The sequence below is a fragment of the Eretmochelys imbricata genome, chromosome 13 (assembly GCF_965152235.1).
Source record: "Eretmochelys imbricata isolate rEreImb1 chromosome 13, rEreImb1.hap1, whole genome shotgun sequence".
NCBI lineage: Eukaryota > Metazoa > Chordata > Testudines > Cheloniidae > Eretmochelys > Eretmochelys imbricata.
In genome coordinates, this window is record NC_135584.1 from 10,252,094 (window position 1) to 10,267,000 (window position 14,907).

Consider the following 14,907-nt stretch of genomic DNA (forward strand, 5'->3'; position numbering starts at 1 on the left):
TATCTTAAAACAAAAAAACTTCAAATCCAGACTCCAGCGAGAAACTGCTGAATTGGAATTCATTTGCAAATTGGATACTATTAATTTAGGCTTAAATAGAGACTGGGAGTGGCTAAGTCATTATGCAAGGTAGCCTATTTCCTCTTGTTTTTTCCTCCCCCCCCCCCCCCCAGATGTTCTGGTTTAACTTGGATTTAAACTTGGAGAGTGGTCAGTTTGGACGAGCTATTACCAGCAGGAGAGTGAGTCTGTGTGTGTATGGGGGTGGGTTTTTGGAGGGGGGTGAGGGAGTGAGAGAACCTGGATTTGTGCAGGAAATGGCCTAACTTCATTATCATGCACATTGTGTAAAGAGTTGTCACTTTGGATGGGCTATCACCAGCAGGAGAGTGAATTTGTGTGGGGGGGGTGGAGGGTGAGAAAACCTGGATTTGTGCTGGAAATGGCCTAACCTGACGATTACTTTAGATAAGCTATTACCAGCAGGACAGTGGGGTGGGAGGAGGTATTGTTTCATATTCTCTGTGTATATATAAAGTCTGCTGCAGTTTCCACGGTATGTATCTGATGAAGTGAGCTGTAGCTCACGAAAGCTCATGCTCAAATAAATTGGTTAGTCTCTAAGGTGCCACAAGTACTCCTTTTCTTTTTGCGAATACAGACTAACACGGCTGTTACTCTGAAACTAGTGTTACAGAACATCATGTCATTGATGCATCCCCTGAATCCCTGCCCAGGAAGAGTGTAAAAATAACTACAGCTTGTGAATTATTTGACCCACCATATTTGAAGGTCCTGAACCCATGAGCCAAGTATTTGGGGGCATAGCTGAACTACTTTTAATTGAAAAACTTCACTGAAGACATTTTTAAACACCAGAAAATAATAGACTAGACCACTGGTCCATCTAATCAGATGTCCTAACTCTGACAATGCTAGATGCTTTAGAAGGAGATATAAAACAACACACCTAGCTAACTTATTTCAGTTACCTTGCACAGGATCAGCTAATAAGAACTCCAAGCACAAAACCATAAATATGTATAGAAGTATTAGCATCAGTGTTCTACAAAAAGGGAACGGACTTCATTATTATTTTTAGACAGGGGTATATTTTATACGAGTCTTTATGTTATCCAAATAGTATGATAATGAAATTATAGTATTTATATCAGTGCATTTTTATAACAGCATTATAGGCAGTATATATACATGTGAAGATTATAAAAAATATAGGTTGTCTGTCTAATTGGTACAAGTATATATAAAATATATATTTACAGTAGTTCTAAGTATGAATTATTAAATTGTACTGTTTTTTCTATTAATGCTAGTAGTTTATAAATGAACAGGTGTGAAATACGCATGTATTTACTAATTGATAATCAATTGATTTTGCATTCTGTGGGTTCTCCTACATGCACTTGTGTTTAAATAAGGCCCTGATTCTGCAGAGACTTTCACAAATGCTTAACTTCAAGCATGTCACTACAGTAGAACCTCAGGGTTACGAACACTTCGGGAATGGAGGTAGTTCGTAATTCTGAAATGTTCGTAAGTCTGAACAAAATGTTATGGTTGTTCTTTCAAAAGTTTACAACTGAATATTGACTTAATACAGCTTTGAAACTTTACTATGCAGAAGAAAATGTTGCTTTTAGCCATCTTAATTTAAATGAAACAACCACAGAAACAGTTTCCTTACCTTGTGAAATCTTTTTTTAACTTTCCTTTTTTTTTTTTTAGTCATTTACCTTTAACACAGTACTGTACTAGATTTGCTTTTTTTAATTTTTATTTCTGCTGCCGCCTGATTGTGTACTTTCGGTTCCAAGTGAAGCATGTTGTTGACCCATCGGTTCGTAACTCTGGTGTTCGTAACCCTGAGGTTCTGCTGTAGTTCCACTCAACTTAATGGGACCATTCATATACTTTACAGTAATTCTTTGTAGAACTGGGGACTGAGATTGGTACCAACACTTTTTATGTATTATTTCCATTGTTTTACCTTGTAGCAATATCCTTCCAACTTGTTTGGTTATGTTTTGCACAAAGAAACCTATTTCACAGAATCATAGAACTGGAAGGGACCTCGAGAGGTCATCTAGTCCAGTCTCCTGCACTCAAGGAAGGACTAAGTATTATTTAGACTATCCCTGACAGATTTTTGTCCAACCTGCTCTTAAAAATCCCCAGTGATAGAGCTTCCACAACCCAGTGCCACCCAGAGGATTCAGGGGACCTAGGGCAAAGCAATTTTGGGGGCCCCTTCCATAAAAAAAGTTGCAATACTATAGTATATTGCCCCAGGGCCTGGGGCAAATTGCCCCACTTGCCTCCCCTCTGCCCCCGGGGTGGCTCTGCCACAACCTCCGTCGGCAATTTATTCCAGTGCTTAACCACTCTGACAGGAAGTTTTTGCTAATTTCAAACCTAAACCACCCTTGCTGCAATTTAAGCCCATTGCTTCTTGCCCTATCCTCAGCGGTTAAGGAGAACAATTTTTCTCCCTCCTCCTTGTAATAACCTTTTATGTACTTGAAAACTGTTATGTCCCCACTCAGTCTTCTCTTCTCCAGACTAAACAAACCCAATTTTTTCAATCTTCCCTCATATGTCATGTTTTCTAGACCATTAATCATTTTTGTTGCTCTTCTCTGGACTTCTCCAATCTGTCCACATCTTTCCTGAAATGTGGCGCCCAGAACTAGACACAATACTCCAGTTGAAGCCAAATTAGCACAGAGTAGAGTGGAAGAATTACTTCTCGTGTCTTGCTTACAATACTCCTGCTAATACATCCCAAAATGATTGCTTTTTTTGCAACAGCGTTACACTGTTCACTCATATTTAGCTTGTGATCCACTATGACCCCCAGATCCCTTTCCGCAGTACTCCTTCCTAGGCAGTCATTTCCCATTTGGTATGTGTGCAACTGATTCTTCCTAAGTGGAGTACTTTGCATTTATCCTTATTGAATTTCATCCTGTTTACTTCAGACCATTTCTCCAGTTTGTCCAGATCATTTTGAAGTTTAATCCTATCCTCCAGAGCACTTGCAACCTCCCCACAGCTTGGTATCATCTGCAAACTTTACTCTCTATGCCATTATCTATATCACTGATAAATTGGAGAACTTGTGGCACCTGCTCAAATAAATTTGTTAGTCTCTAAGGTACCACACGTACTCCTTTTTGTGGATACAGACTAACACGGCTGTTACTCTGAAATCTGTGGTTGATGAATTGATCATTTGTAGGCTTGGAAGGATTAGATTTTTGTTGGTAAACGTTGAGTTCACCGTACCTACACAAACAGACACATTTCCATCCATGATCATTTAAATTTACAGCTAGCCAATGTAAGAAAAATTCTGCTTCAAAATGTACTAGTATTTGATTTAAGGATATTTACCTTGTATATTTTGACATACACTGTTGTCAACTTGTGTTTTAATGGTTATAAAGCCTTAACTTTTTGAATCTCATCTACCGTCATTAAATAATTAGTGTCTGGCCCCTCCTTAACTTCCCACAACTATGAAAATTTAAATTGATTAACAATCAAAATGTTTTAAAAGGAAATTATTGAAAAAAAAACCAACAAATTCTGCCAAGCCTACCTCTTGGAGATCAGCACATCTTTGAAGAAGGTAGGTTAACAGGCAAACAATTTCAAGGGCAAAGATTTTGATTTCCAAAGGCTTCCCCCCTATAAGCGGCGTTCCCACAGTGGGGGAGTTTAATGCGGGGTGGGGGGGTTGCTGGTGGCACTGAATTACTCATACCGGTGCGGGGGAAGCCGAGGCAGACTCCGTGTATCCTTTCCATGGGGGGAAAGGGAGACCCATCTGCAGGCTGCGGAGCCTTTCTCCGGAGCTTCCCCAGCTCCCGCATCCGCTGCCTGGGCACAGCTCCAGCCTCTTCCAGCGCACGGTGCCCGAACGCCCCCTGCCCAGCCACCACGGGGCGCCCTGTCCCCCACGGACACCCCCGCACCTACCGCCAGGAGAAGCAGCAGCGCCAGACCCGCCATGGCCAGCAGAGCAGGCGGCGACCGGAGCGCGAGCTGGGCTGAGCCGCGCCACCGCAGCCTCCCCGCTTATGAAGCGGGCTGGAGGAGCCGCCTGGGCGGCCAGGTGCCGCCCCTCCGTCCCCTGCGGGGATACCGCGGCCGCTCCCCGGAGAGGCGGGGGCCCGCGGAGCGATGGGGGGGCGGGGAGCTCCCCCCACCCCCTTCCCCCCACACACACGCTGGCTCCGGGGAGATGCCCGCGGCCCCCGTCAGTAGTTGCTAGGGGTGCAGGGCAGCTCCCCGCCCCCGGTTGCAAAGTGCGGGCAACACGCTCCGCTTCGGACGCAGAGTTTGGGGCCGGGACCCATCGGTGCAGGGGCCAGCGCCGGGAAGAAGGGGGTGGGCGCGCTACACAGGGCCCCCGGGGAAAGGGGTGCGGGGTCGGGGGAAGCTGCAGGGCCCCTGCCGTTCTTCTGGGGCGTTGTCCGAGCCCACGCCCCACCCCCGCGGCGTGATCCTGCGGCCCCCCACCCCCACTTCCCCTGGCTGTAGCGGGGCGGCTGAGAGTGAGGAAGGGAGGGTGGTGGGAGCCAGCTGTGCCCCTAACGGCAGGCTGTGCCCAGGCACCTTGTGGACAACACCAGGCTCCGCTCCGGGGAGATGATGCAGATGTTTAAAATAGGCTCATGCAGTGGTCTGCTCTGCTGGGCTCCACCTTGGCTGTGCTTGAGTGTAACCATGGGCTCTGCCTGGCTGAATAAGTAGCGGTGTCTCTAAAGCGCTACCCACTTGTAGCGCTAAAATGAGACACACACCCTAGGTGCATGGGTGCTGGGGCGGCGGGGGGGGGCTGCTGCAACCCCTGGCTTGAAATGGTTTCCATCTCATACAGGGTTTACGGTTTAGTTCAATGGCTCTCAGCGCCCCCACTCTACAGATTGTTCCAGCACCTGTCTCACTGCCTTGTCCAGGTCTCTGATCTTCCATCTCCTTTCTTACTGCTGCGGTGACCTACTTCACACGTTGACAGACATCATCATCACTAGATGAATGGGGCAGTTTGCCCCTCCCTGTTGTTCCAGGCTCTCTGCAAACTCAAATAGTTCATCTCTGCATCAGTTAGTCAAGGACACTTTTTTGTGGTTTTCTTCACAGCCACACCAGGTGGAGATTTCTTTGAAGAAGACTGAAACCTGAGATTCTGGAGAACAACACAGTATCTACAGAAAGGTGGAGTGTGTTGTCTAGGCTGGTACCAGCTTATTTCGAGCCTCAGTCAAGGGCACGCAGCGCCTCGGGGAGAGCTCAACACCTGCCAGGCCCTGGCCCACAGTGTCTAAGGCAGGGATCGGCAACCTTGGCAGGTGGCCCCTCAGGGAAATCCGCTGGCAGGCCAGGATGGTTTGTTTACCTGCCGCGTCCGCAGGTTCGGCCCACTGGAGCTCCCACTGGCCGCGGTTCGCCGCTCCAGGCCAATGGGGGCTGCGGGAAGTGGCGCGGGCTGAGGAATGTGCTGGCCGCTGCTTCCCGCAGCCCCCATTGGCCTGGAACAGCGAACCCCAGCCAGTGGGAGCTGCCATCGGCCAAACCTGCAGATGCTGCAGGTAAACAAACCGTCCCGGCCTGCCAGCGGATTTCCCTGACGGGCCACATGCCAAAACTTGCCGATCCCTGGTCTAAGGTCTTGTCTGCATCAGGGAGTTTTTGTACCATTGTAGTTTAACAGATGTAGTTCCACTGGGGCAAACCCCTCGTGTAGACTCATTTCACCAGCGTAAAACAGGGTTGTCACCAAGCTGCCCTCCTCAAAATGTCACTTCCAATGGAGTGCAGGTAGATCAGGGTGTGCTGCTCTATTACAGCTACATCAGCGTCACAGCCACCCTCTGATGCAAACATTCCTGATGCTGACAAGGACTAGATGATTTTCTTTAATATGCTATTTCACTTCTAATGTCAAGCTAAATTGAAATACAGCAAATCACGTCGTGAGCAGCTTGACCCATGTCAGTCCCACACTGGCTCTAGCCTTTCTCCACTGGTGGTTTAAATGAGCACCATTTCTGCTGATGCTACAATTCTAGCTGTTAACTCTGAGCTCATTGTATCAGTGAGGTATGTACCAGGACAGTAAAGACCACAACGTGTTAATGCATCATACTGTCTGTCATTTATCAATCAGTCCCAGAACCAAAGGAAATGAAACACTACCTCTCCTCTAAGAACCCAAGCCACAAAAAAGGAGACCTGCTGTAGGCAAGGAAATGCCCCCATTCCCCATAGTTCAGTGCAGGAGCAAGTGTAGTGGTAGATGAATCACATATTACATTTACTGAGTAGCCTGACCATTCGCACATGGATACCCAGTGTCTGTTCCTGAGCTTGGATTCTGGTGCCTTCACCAGCAGAAAGGGTGAAAATACGACCCTCAATTTAACTGGCCAAAATCATAGAAAAAATCTGGGTTTATATGCAAAGAGTCTCCTAGGAAATTAAGATGATTTCATGCAGCTGCTTTGGTAAATACAGTCTATAAAATGAGGCAAAGCTCATATCATCAGCTCCTTACACTGAGTTTCTGCAGCCATTGCATGCCATGTGTGAAATCCAGGGATAATTGCAGTCAAGGGACCGTAGATTGCCTCCTCAGTGCATGCCTGTGGACAGACGTCCTCAAAGGGTTGGGAAGGTTATGAGAGCATGGTCCCTTGGTACTGAAGGAAGAAGTCTGCATCACAGCATAATCTGTGAACCCCCTGTGTACAGGTGAGCTCAGGAAAGGACTGTAGCCCAGTTGCCGGCCCTTACAAACACAGTTGAGCCCTCTGTGACTTTGAGTAAGTCATTTAGACCAGAGGTTCTCAACCAGGGGTACACGTACCTCTGGGGGGACCAGAGATCTTCCAGGGGGGTACATCAACTCATCTAGACATTTGCCTAGTTTTACAACAGGCTACATAAAAAGCACTAGTGAAGTCAGTACAAACTAAAACTCCATACAGACAATGACTTGTTTATACCACTCCATATACTATACATTGAAATGTAAGTACAATACTTATAATCCAACTGATTTATTTTACAATGATATGGTAAAAATGAGAAAGTAAGCAATTTTTCAGTGATAGTGTGCTGTGACACTTCTGTATTTTTATATCAGATTTTGTAAGCAAGTAGTTTTTAAGTGAGGTGAAACTTGGTGGTACACAAGGCAAATCAGACTCCTGAAAGGGGTACAGTAGTCTGGAAAGGTTGGGAGCCGCTGATTTAGACAAAGACCTAATGGGAGTTAGGTGCCTAAATACCTTTGAGGATCTGGGCCTTTGTCTGTTTCCTCACTGGTAAAATAGGGGCAATACCCACTGTGAGAGATAAACGTCAATATTGACACAAAAATGGTTATTATTAAAGTTATAATTTATTCATATCATGTTAGGTGGTTACAAACTTTTCCACACCTTAACTAAATTTGAAGAAATAGCAGTATTTGTAAGTACTTGTATACACATGGTGCTTGGAAAATAATTTATATACTTATGTTTTCAGTTGATTGTTTTATTAAAGTGTTCAGGCTAATTAAAAAAAAAACAGAAGAAATCTCTGATTTCTCCCAATAAGTGACAGGCACAAGCAGCTTTGTTTTTGCAGAGTTTGTTTCATAGGAGTTTTTAATTGTGAACTGTGGGTGAAGTTATTGTAGATCCCACTTTTTGGAACTATTTAGATAACAGGGCAACATCCATGAGGAATGTCTGTCAAAGAGCCAGACACCGCCCACTTGTCAAGAAACATGAAGATGTTCTTTTTCTCAGATGTGATAGAGAAGTGGTGTGTAGCACCTCCTTGGTCAATGCCACAAAGACCAAGGCTGGAGCCTCTTCTCTTCTCCTTCTCTCTTCACAGAGGAAAAATTTCAGTTTAAAACTCATACAAAGAATTCTAGGAATATTTTAATTAAAAATTGATTCCTTCTATAAACACTCTGAAATCTTTACATAACTTTAAGGAAAACAGGTATTGTTGGGAAATGTAGAAAATCATTTATTCCTTAAATGCTTAGAAACAGCTTAAGCTGCTCTGAGATGTTTATTTACTAAAGTTTTGTGTTTATATAAATATAGATAGATGTTTTATGCACAGATATAGCAAGGTCACTTGGTCCTATCACTGGTTACTAATATATAAAATCCATTTGCATATAAAATATTGTTGTTAATTGGGGAATTTAATTATGTATCTGGCAGTGCTTAAGCAACTTCCCTATCAAACTTAAAAAGACAAGAGCCCCCTCTCCAAAGATTAAGAGAAGGGACAATAATTTATTTGATTGTGTAAGTGTAAAAGACTTTATTTAACAATTATTCAAGTTTGAAGAAACTATTTTGAAAGCTAATAAATTGCTTTTATAGATGATACAAGGGGTTTTGGACTTACATGAACAAAACCTCAACTCTCATGAAAGCCTAATGAAACTAAAGAGTATTTCAGAAAATGGACTGAATACAAGAAAGAATTAAAACTCTAAATTTAACAGATGTTCTGAGATTTCCCTCTACTAAACAGACAGTTACAACTCTTGTTGCATTTACATTAACAAAATGCATATTCATGAGCTAAAGAGGCTATCTGTACCATCCATCAACCAATGAAAGGGTGAAATCCAGCCATGCCCCAAAGGAGGAGTCTTGCACCTCCAGTGGAATTATGAAATAAGATTATAAATCTCTCTGAATTAAGAAAGCAGCACACTGCTCCCATCTCAACTTCAACATCACGAATGTCTCAACACGCTCAACTCAGCCTGCTCATCTCATCTCCTTCAATTAAGCAAACAACAGCAAGAAGACAAAGAAGCCACTTACTGCATCAGAAGCACTACTTCTGCAGCATAATGTTGTCACCAAGACCCCAACGTGAGGGGTGAGAAGAAGTTTGCCAAAGCATGGCCAAGGAACTAGGTTTAATTTTTTCTTGTAATGATTTTAATGGGACATTGAAATGCTATTGTAATTTAAGACAGTAATAGCTTCTCTTTAAGACCAAAAAGATTTAGACTGTATTCCTAACAAGGAGACATAAGCTAACTCAGTAAACCGAGAGAAAAGTGGATTTAATTAGAATATTAAGATTCTTAATGCTAATTAATATGTCTGTCACAGGACAGTTCCTGGAATGACTTCTTATAAGTAACTGAATTTAAATTTATATACTTTCTCTAGTTCCATAAGACTTAATTAAAATCAATTAAAATCAGAGATAAGGCAGGTGAGGTAGTGTATTGGACCAACTTCTGTGGTGGAAGAGACAGACTTTTGAGCTCTGTGATCTGAACAAGAGCTCTGTGTTGCTCAAAAGCTTGTTCCAATAAAATATATTACATCACCCACCTTGTCACTCCTAGACACCAAAATTCCACACAAAGATGGACTACAAGCTGTCAGGAACAGTATCCCTGATAATGTCACGGCAAACCTGGTGGCTGACCTTTGTGACTTTCTCCTCACCCACAACTATTTCACATTTGGGGACAGTATATACCCTCAAGTCAGCGGCACTGCTATGGGTACCTGCATGGCCCCACAATATGTCAACATTTTTATGGCTGACTTGGAACAACGCTTCCTTAGTTCTCTTCCCCTAACACCCCAACTCTACTTGCGCTACATTGATGACATCTTCATCATCTGGAGCCATGGAAAAGAAGCCCTTGAGGAATTCCACCATGATTTCAACAATTTCCATCCCACCATCAACCTCAGCCTAGACCAATCCACACAAGCAGTCCATTTCCTGGTCACTACTGTGCTAATAAGCGATGGTCACATAAACACCACCCTATACCGGAAACCTACTGACCACTATACTTACCTACATGCCTCCAGTTTCCATCCAGGACACACCACACAATCCATTGTCTGCAGCCAAGCTCTAAGATACAACCGCATTTGCTCCAATCCCTCAGACAGAGACAGGGAAACACCTACAAGATCTCTATCAAGCATTCTTAAAACTACCATACCCACCTGCTGAAGTGAAAAAACAGATTGACAGAGCCAGAAGAGTACCCAGAAGTCGCCTACTACAGGACAGGCCCAACAAAGAAAATAACAGAACGCCACTAGCTGTCATCTTCAGCCCCCAACTAAAACCTCTCCAGCGCATCATCACAGATTTACAACCTATCCTGAAAAATGATCCCTCACTCTCACAGATCTTGGGAGACAGACCAGACCTTGCTTACATACAGCCCCCCAACCTGAAGCAAATACTCTCCAGCAACCACACACCACACAACAAAAACACTAACCCAGGAACCTATCCTTGCAACAAAGCCCGATGCCAACTCTGTCCACATATTTATTCAAGTGACACCATCATAGGACCTAATCACATTAGCTGTGCCATCAGGGGCTCGTTCACCTGCAGATCTACCAATGTGATATATACCATCATGTGCCTGCAATGCCCCTCTGCCATGTACATTGGCCAAACCGGACAGTCTCTACGCAAAAGAATAAATGGACACAAATCTGACATCAGGAATCATAACATTCAATAACCAGTAGGAGAACACTTCAGCCTCTCTGGCCACTCAGTAAAAGATTTAAACGTGGCAATTTTGCAACAGAAAAGCTTCAAAAACAGACTCCAATGAGAAACTGCTGGGCTTAAATTAATATGCAAACTAGATACCATTAACTTGGGTTTGAACAGAGACTGGGAGTGGCTGGGTCATTACACATACTGAATCTGTTTCCCTAAGTTAAGTATCCTCACACCTTCTTGTCAACTGTGTAAATGGGCCTTCTTGATTATCACTACACAAGTTTTTTTCTCCTACTGATAATAGCTCATCTTAACTAATTAGCCTCTCACAGTTTGTATGGCAACTTCCAACTTATCTGTATGTATATATATATATCTTCTTACTATATGTTCCATTCTATGCATCCGATGAAGTGGGCTGTAGCCCACGAAAGCTTATGCTCTAATAAATTTGTTAGTCTCTAAGGTGCCACAAGTACTCCTGTTCTTTTTCCTAGTTAATACTGTAATTGTGATTATTTTGCTTGTTTTTCTTGTGGTGTCCACTAAGGCATGGCAAGAACCCCATGTGACTAAAATAATGGGAGTTGCATTCTTGACTGGGTATGAAGACAGACAGTTATTAAGATTTGGCCTGACCATTTCTTGTTTCTATAGATCATAAATTTAGTAATTTTGCAGATACAGTTACTTAACACTCAGCTAAAAAAAACCAAACCCTTTCTACCCTACTTTCAGGCCTTCAGGTGGAAGGTACTGTGTAAGTGCAAAGGACTGTTATCAAAGGGGGGGGGAAATAGTACAGAAGCCATCTGAACCGCAGCTGAGAGAAGATTTCAAAAATCTGTGTCTGTGATTTGAAATAAGCACTTGTGCATTTCAGCATAAAAGGATATTTGTCAGCCTTCCGGTGCTGGCTATTGGCAGCTCCTCCAATCCATGGGCAAAAAATAGTTTTTTAATTAAAAAAGCTCCCTGGCAGTATGGCTTCGCTAGAGCTGTATTAACAGAGACTTCCTGTGGCTACGACTGACCCCAAAACATGGGGGAGGCTGTGGAAAATGGCTGTATTGTCTTTCCCAAGGAATCTCCATGGTGCTGGAGAGGGCCCTCTACTGCTGCCATCTCCTGCTTGTCAGCTCGCCACCCCTTTCCATTCTCCTCCAGTGCAGACCCTGGATTCCACGGAGATACAAAGGAGTGTGGGAAATGATGCCATCGAGGTGTTTGAGCGTCCATTCTGCACAGAACAATGGGAGACTTGTGCATGGAGGATTCCGTACTGTGCTAATCTAGGGGACACATACTTGGGCCTTCAGCAGTTACATAGCGATTGGACTGTCCCCAAGAAGTTAACACAATGGCTCATAAGGAGCAGGTAGTTCTTCAGTAACTAGTTCACCACAGTTCTGTGGTTGTTAGAGCTGTTTTGGGCAATGAGCAGACATTTCTGACTTGGCAGATTTCTTATCAAATAGGAATTCAACGAACAATGATTGAGATACTGTTAAATGAAAATGGATAAAAAAACAAATCACAACTACTAGTTTGGGTAGCTCTAGTGTTTTGTCACTTCATTGCACCTTGTACATAAGCTTGAGTGATAGAAAAAAACAGGTGTCTTTCTCCACAGAGTTCTTTGGAAATTCGCTTTCCAAACAACTTCACAGTAATTGTTTTGTAAAAGATAGACAAACATGACTTGATTCACAGGGTTTTTATGGTAGTTTTAAGTAAGTTGTTTCCCGTGAACTATTTTTTTATCTGCCCACATGGAAGGTTACCTCATCTGCTCAAGTGACTGATTAAGTCATACATTTATGCAACATAGCCATAAACAACACTGGGATTGTGTTGCACTTCAATGAAACATAATAATGCACCAATAAAAACAATGAGAAAGTCCTTGGTGCTTCAACTTCTGAAATACTTTAACTCAACTGTTAATATAGGGAAATACGAAAAAAACAATTTTTGTAACATCACTGTAACGGGGCCCTTTTATGCTCATGTCCTTTTCCCTGTAGAAACTGCGTGGACTCTCCTAGGTGTGCTCTCCGTGAAATTTTATTTCAATTCCCCTTCACCAGTATCACCACAGTCTCCCATGTTCCCACCTATTTACAATATTTGCTGACCTTTAGGCCCTCTCAACAAGACCTGAGGGGAATAGGGATCTCCTAACTCTCAGCCCTCTGTATTACTAGACTCAGCTAGCCCTGTTCTGTTCCTTTCCCTTCCCCACTTCCTTCCTGTGCCTCTTTTATCAGCCTGGTGCTGATGGGGCCAATTAAGTTTTTCCCCCATCCAGCCCACCAGCCTGAGCAGATTATTACCCCCAATCAGCTTCTCCTGGGGCACTAATTAGCATCTAAGTGATCAGAGTGCAGGCTCACTTTTACTCACTCCCTGCACTCTGTCACAATCATGTAAAATACAAGAGACAATCTGAATAGTAACTAAATAAAACAGACACTGAATAGTTCAGATGCAAGCAATAATATTTGAATTTTTAACAAACATAATGATTTGTCCTGACATTTATTCCAGTGCATTACGATTTTTGCCAAAGAAACTCAAATGTGATGGCTGAGTAAGGCAAGAAAACATCTTGGTATGTGATTTATTGAAAACAACTATGATTTGTATTGTGACAATGCTTACTAGGCATAATAATGTTTAGAGCTCCACTGTGTTAGGCACTGTGTACACTCAGAAAAATATTCTCTTCCTGGAAAAGGGAGTCGTCATTTTTCTGTGGTTTACTTCCTTGATACAAATAATACTGAGATGTAAGGTAAAGTAGGTCATATATGTGGTTAAAAACATCTTGACTGCAACGTGCCCTGTAAAAATGATTTTTCACTACCCCTCAGGTAAATCATAGAATTTCTGGATCTTCCTGTCCCCTTTAGATTTCTAATTTCCATGGAAAACCTGTTACATTTTTATCACTGGTAATAGAGGGACTGTATTAGCAAGCTTTTTCTAATCTCAATAATAGCTAGACTTCTAATTTTTCTGATATTTCTAACAAAACCTCAAGAGACTTCTTGTTTCAGCAGAAGAACAGGATTCATTTTCTTTGAGGTAAATATTGACTTCAGCTTCATCTTGGTATGCTTGACATTTTTATTTACTCTTTGTGTGAATAAATATTAATACTTACCTCAGCAGAAGTCAGTAGACTCATAGACTTTAAGGTCAGAAGGGACCATTATGATCATCGAGTCTGACCTCCTGCACAATGCAGGCCACAGAATCTCACCCACCCACTCCTGTAACAAACCCTTGACCTATGTCTGAGCTACTGAAGTCCTCAACTCGTGGTTTAAAGACTTCAAGGTGCAGAGAATCCTCCAGCAAGTGACCTGTGCCCCATGGTGCAAAGGAAGGTGAAAAACCCCCAGAGGCAAAGTATTTGTTTAGATATTGGGCCATGCCTAATTTATCCTTAACCTCCACTCCATCCTCAGTGTTTAGGAGTTCCACTTCTTCTTTCTTTGTTTTCTTCTTATTTATATGGCTATAGAACTTTTTACTGTTGGTTTTAATTCCCTTTGCAAGGTCCAACTCTACATGGCTTTTGGCCTTTCACACTTTATCCCTACGTGTTCTGACCCCAATGAGGTAGCTTTCCTTGCTGATCCCTCCCATCTTCCACTCATTGTAGGCTTTTTGCTTTTTCTTAATCACCTCTCTGAGATGCTTGCTCATCCAGCTTGGTCTACAACTCCTGCCTATGAGTTTTTTCCCCTTTCTTGGGATGCAGGCTTCTGATAATTTCTGCAACCTTGACTTGAAGTAATTCCAGGCCTCCTCCACCTTTAGATCCACAAGTTCTTCAGACCAATCCACTTCCCTAACTAATTTCCTTAATTTTTTAAAGTTAGCCCTTTTGAAATCAAAAACCCTAGTCACAGATCTCTTATCCTTCCATTTAGTTTGAACTGAATTAGCTCATGATCGCTCGAACCAAGGTTGTCCCCTACAACCATTTTTTCTATGAGGTCCTCACTGCTCACCAAAACCAAATCTAAAATGGCATCCCCTCTTGTTGGTTCAGCAACTACTTGGTGAAGGAATCCATCAGCTATCGCATCCAGGAAAATCTGAGCCCTATTATTATTACTAGCACTTGTCCTCCAGTCTATATCTGGAAAGTTAAAGTCTCCCATGATCACACAATTCCCATTAGTAGCTACTTATTAGTAAATAACAAGGAGTCTTCAGCAGTTTGACTTTCTCTTAAACTCAAAAGGAGGACATGACTGGAATGGGGATATACATCAAGTCTCAATCAGGGGGAAAAGATAGATGGAGGATCAGCTACCCGGAATCATTACA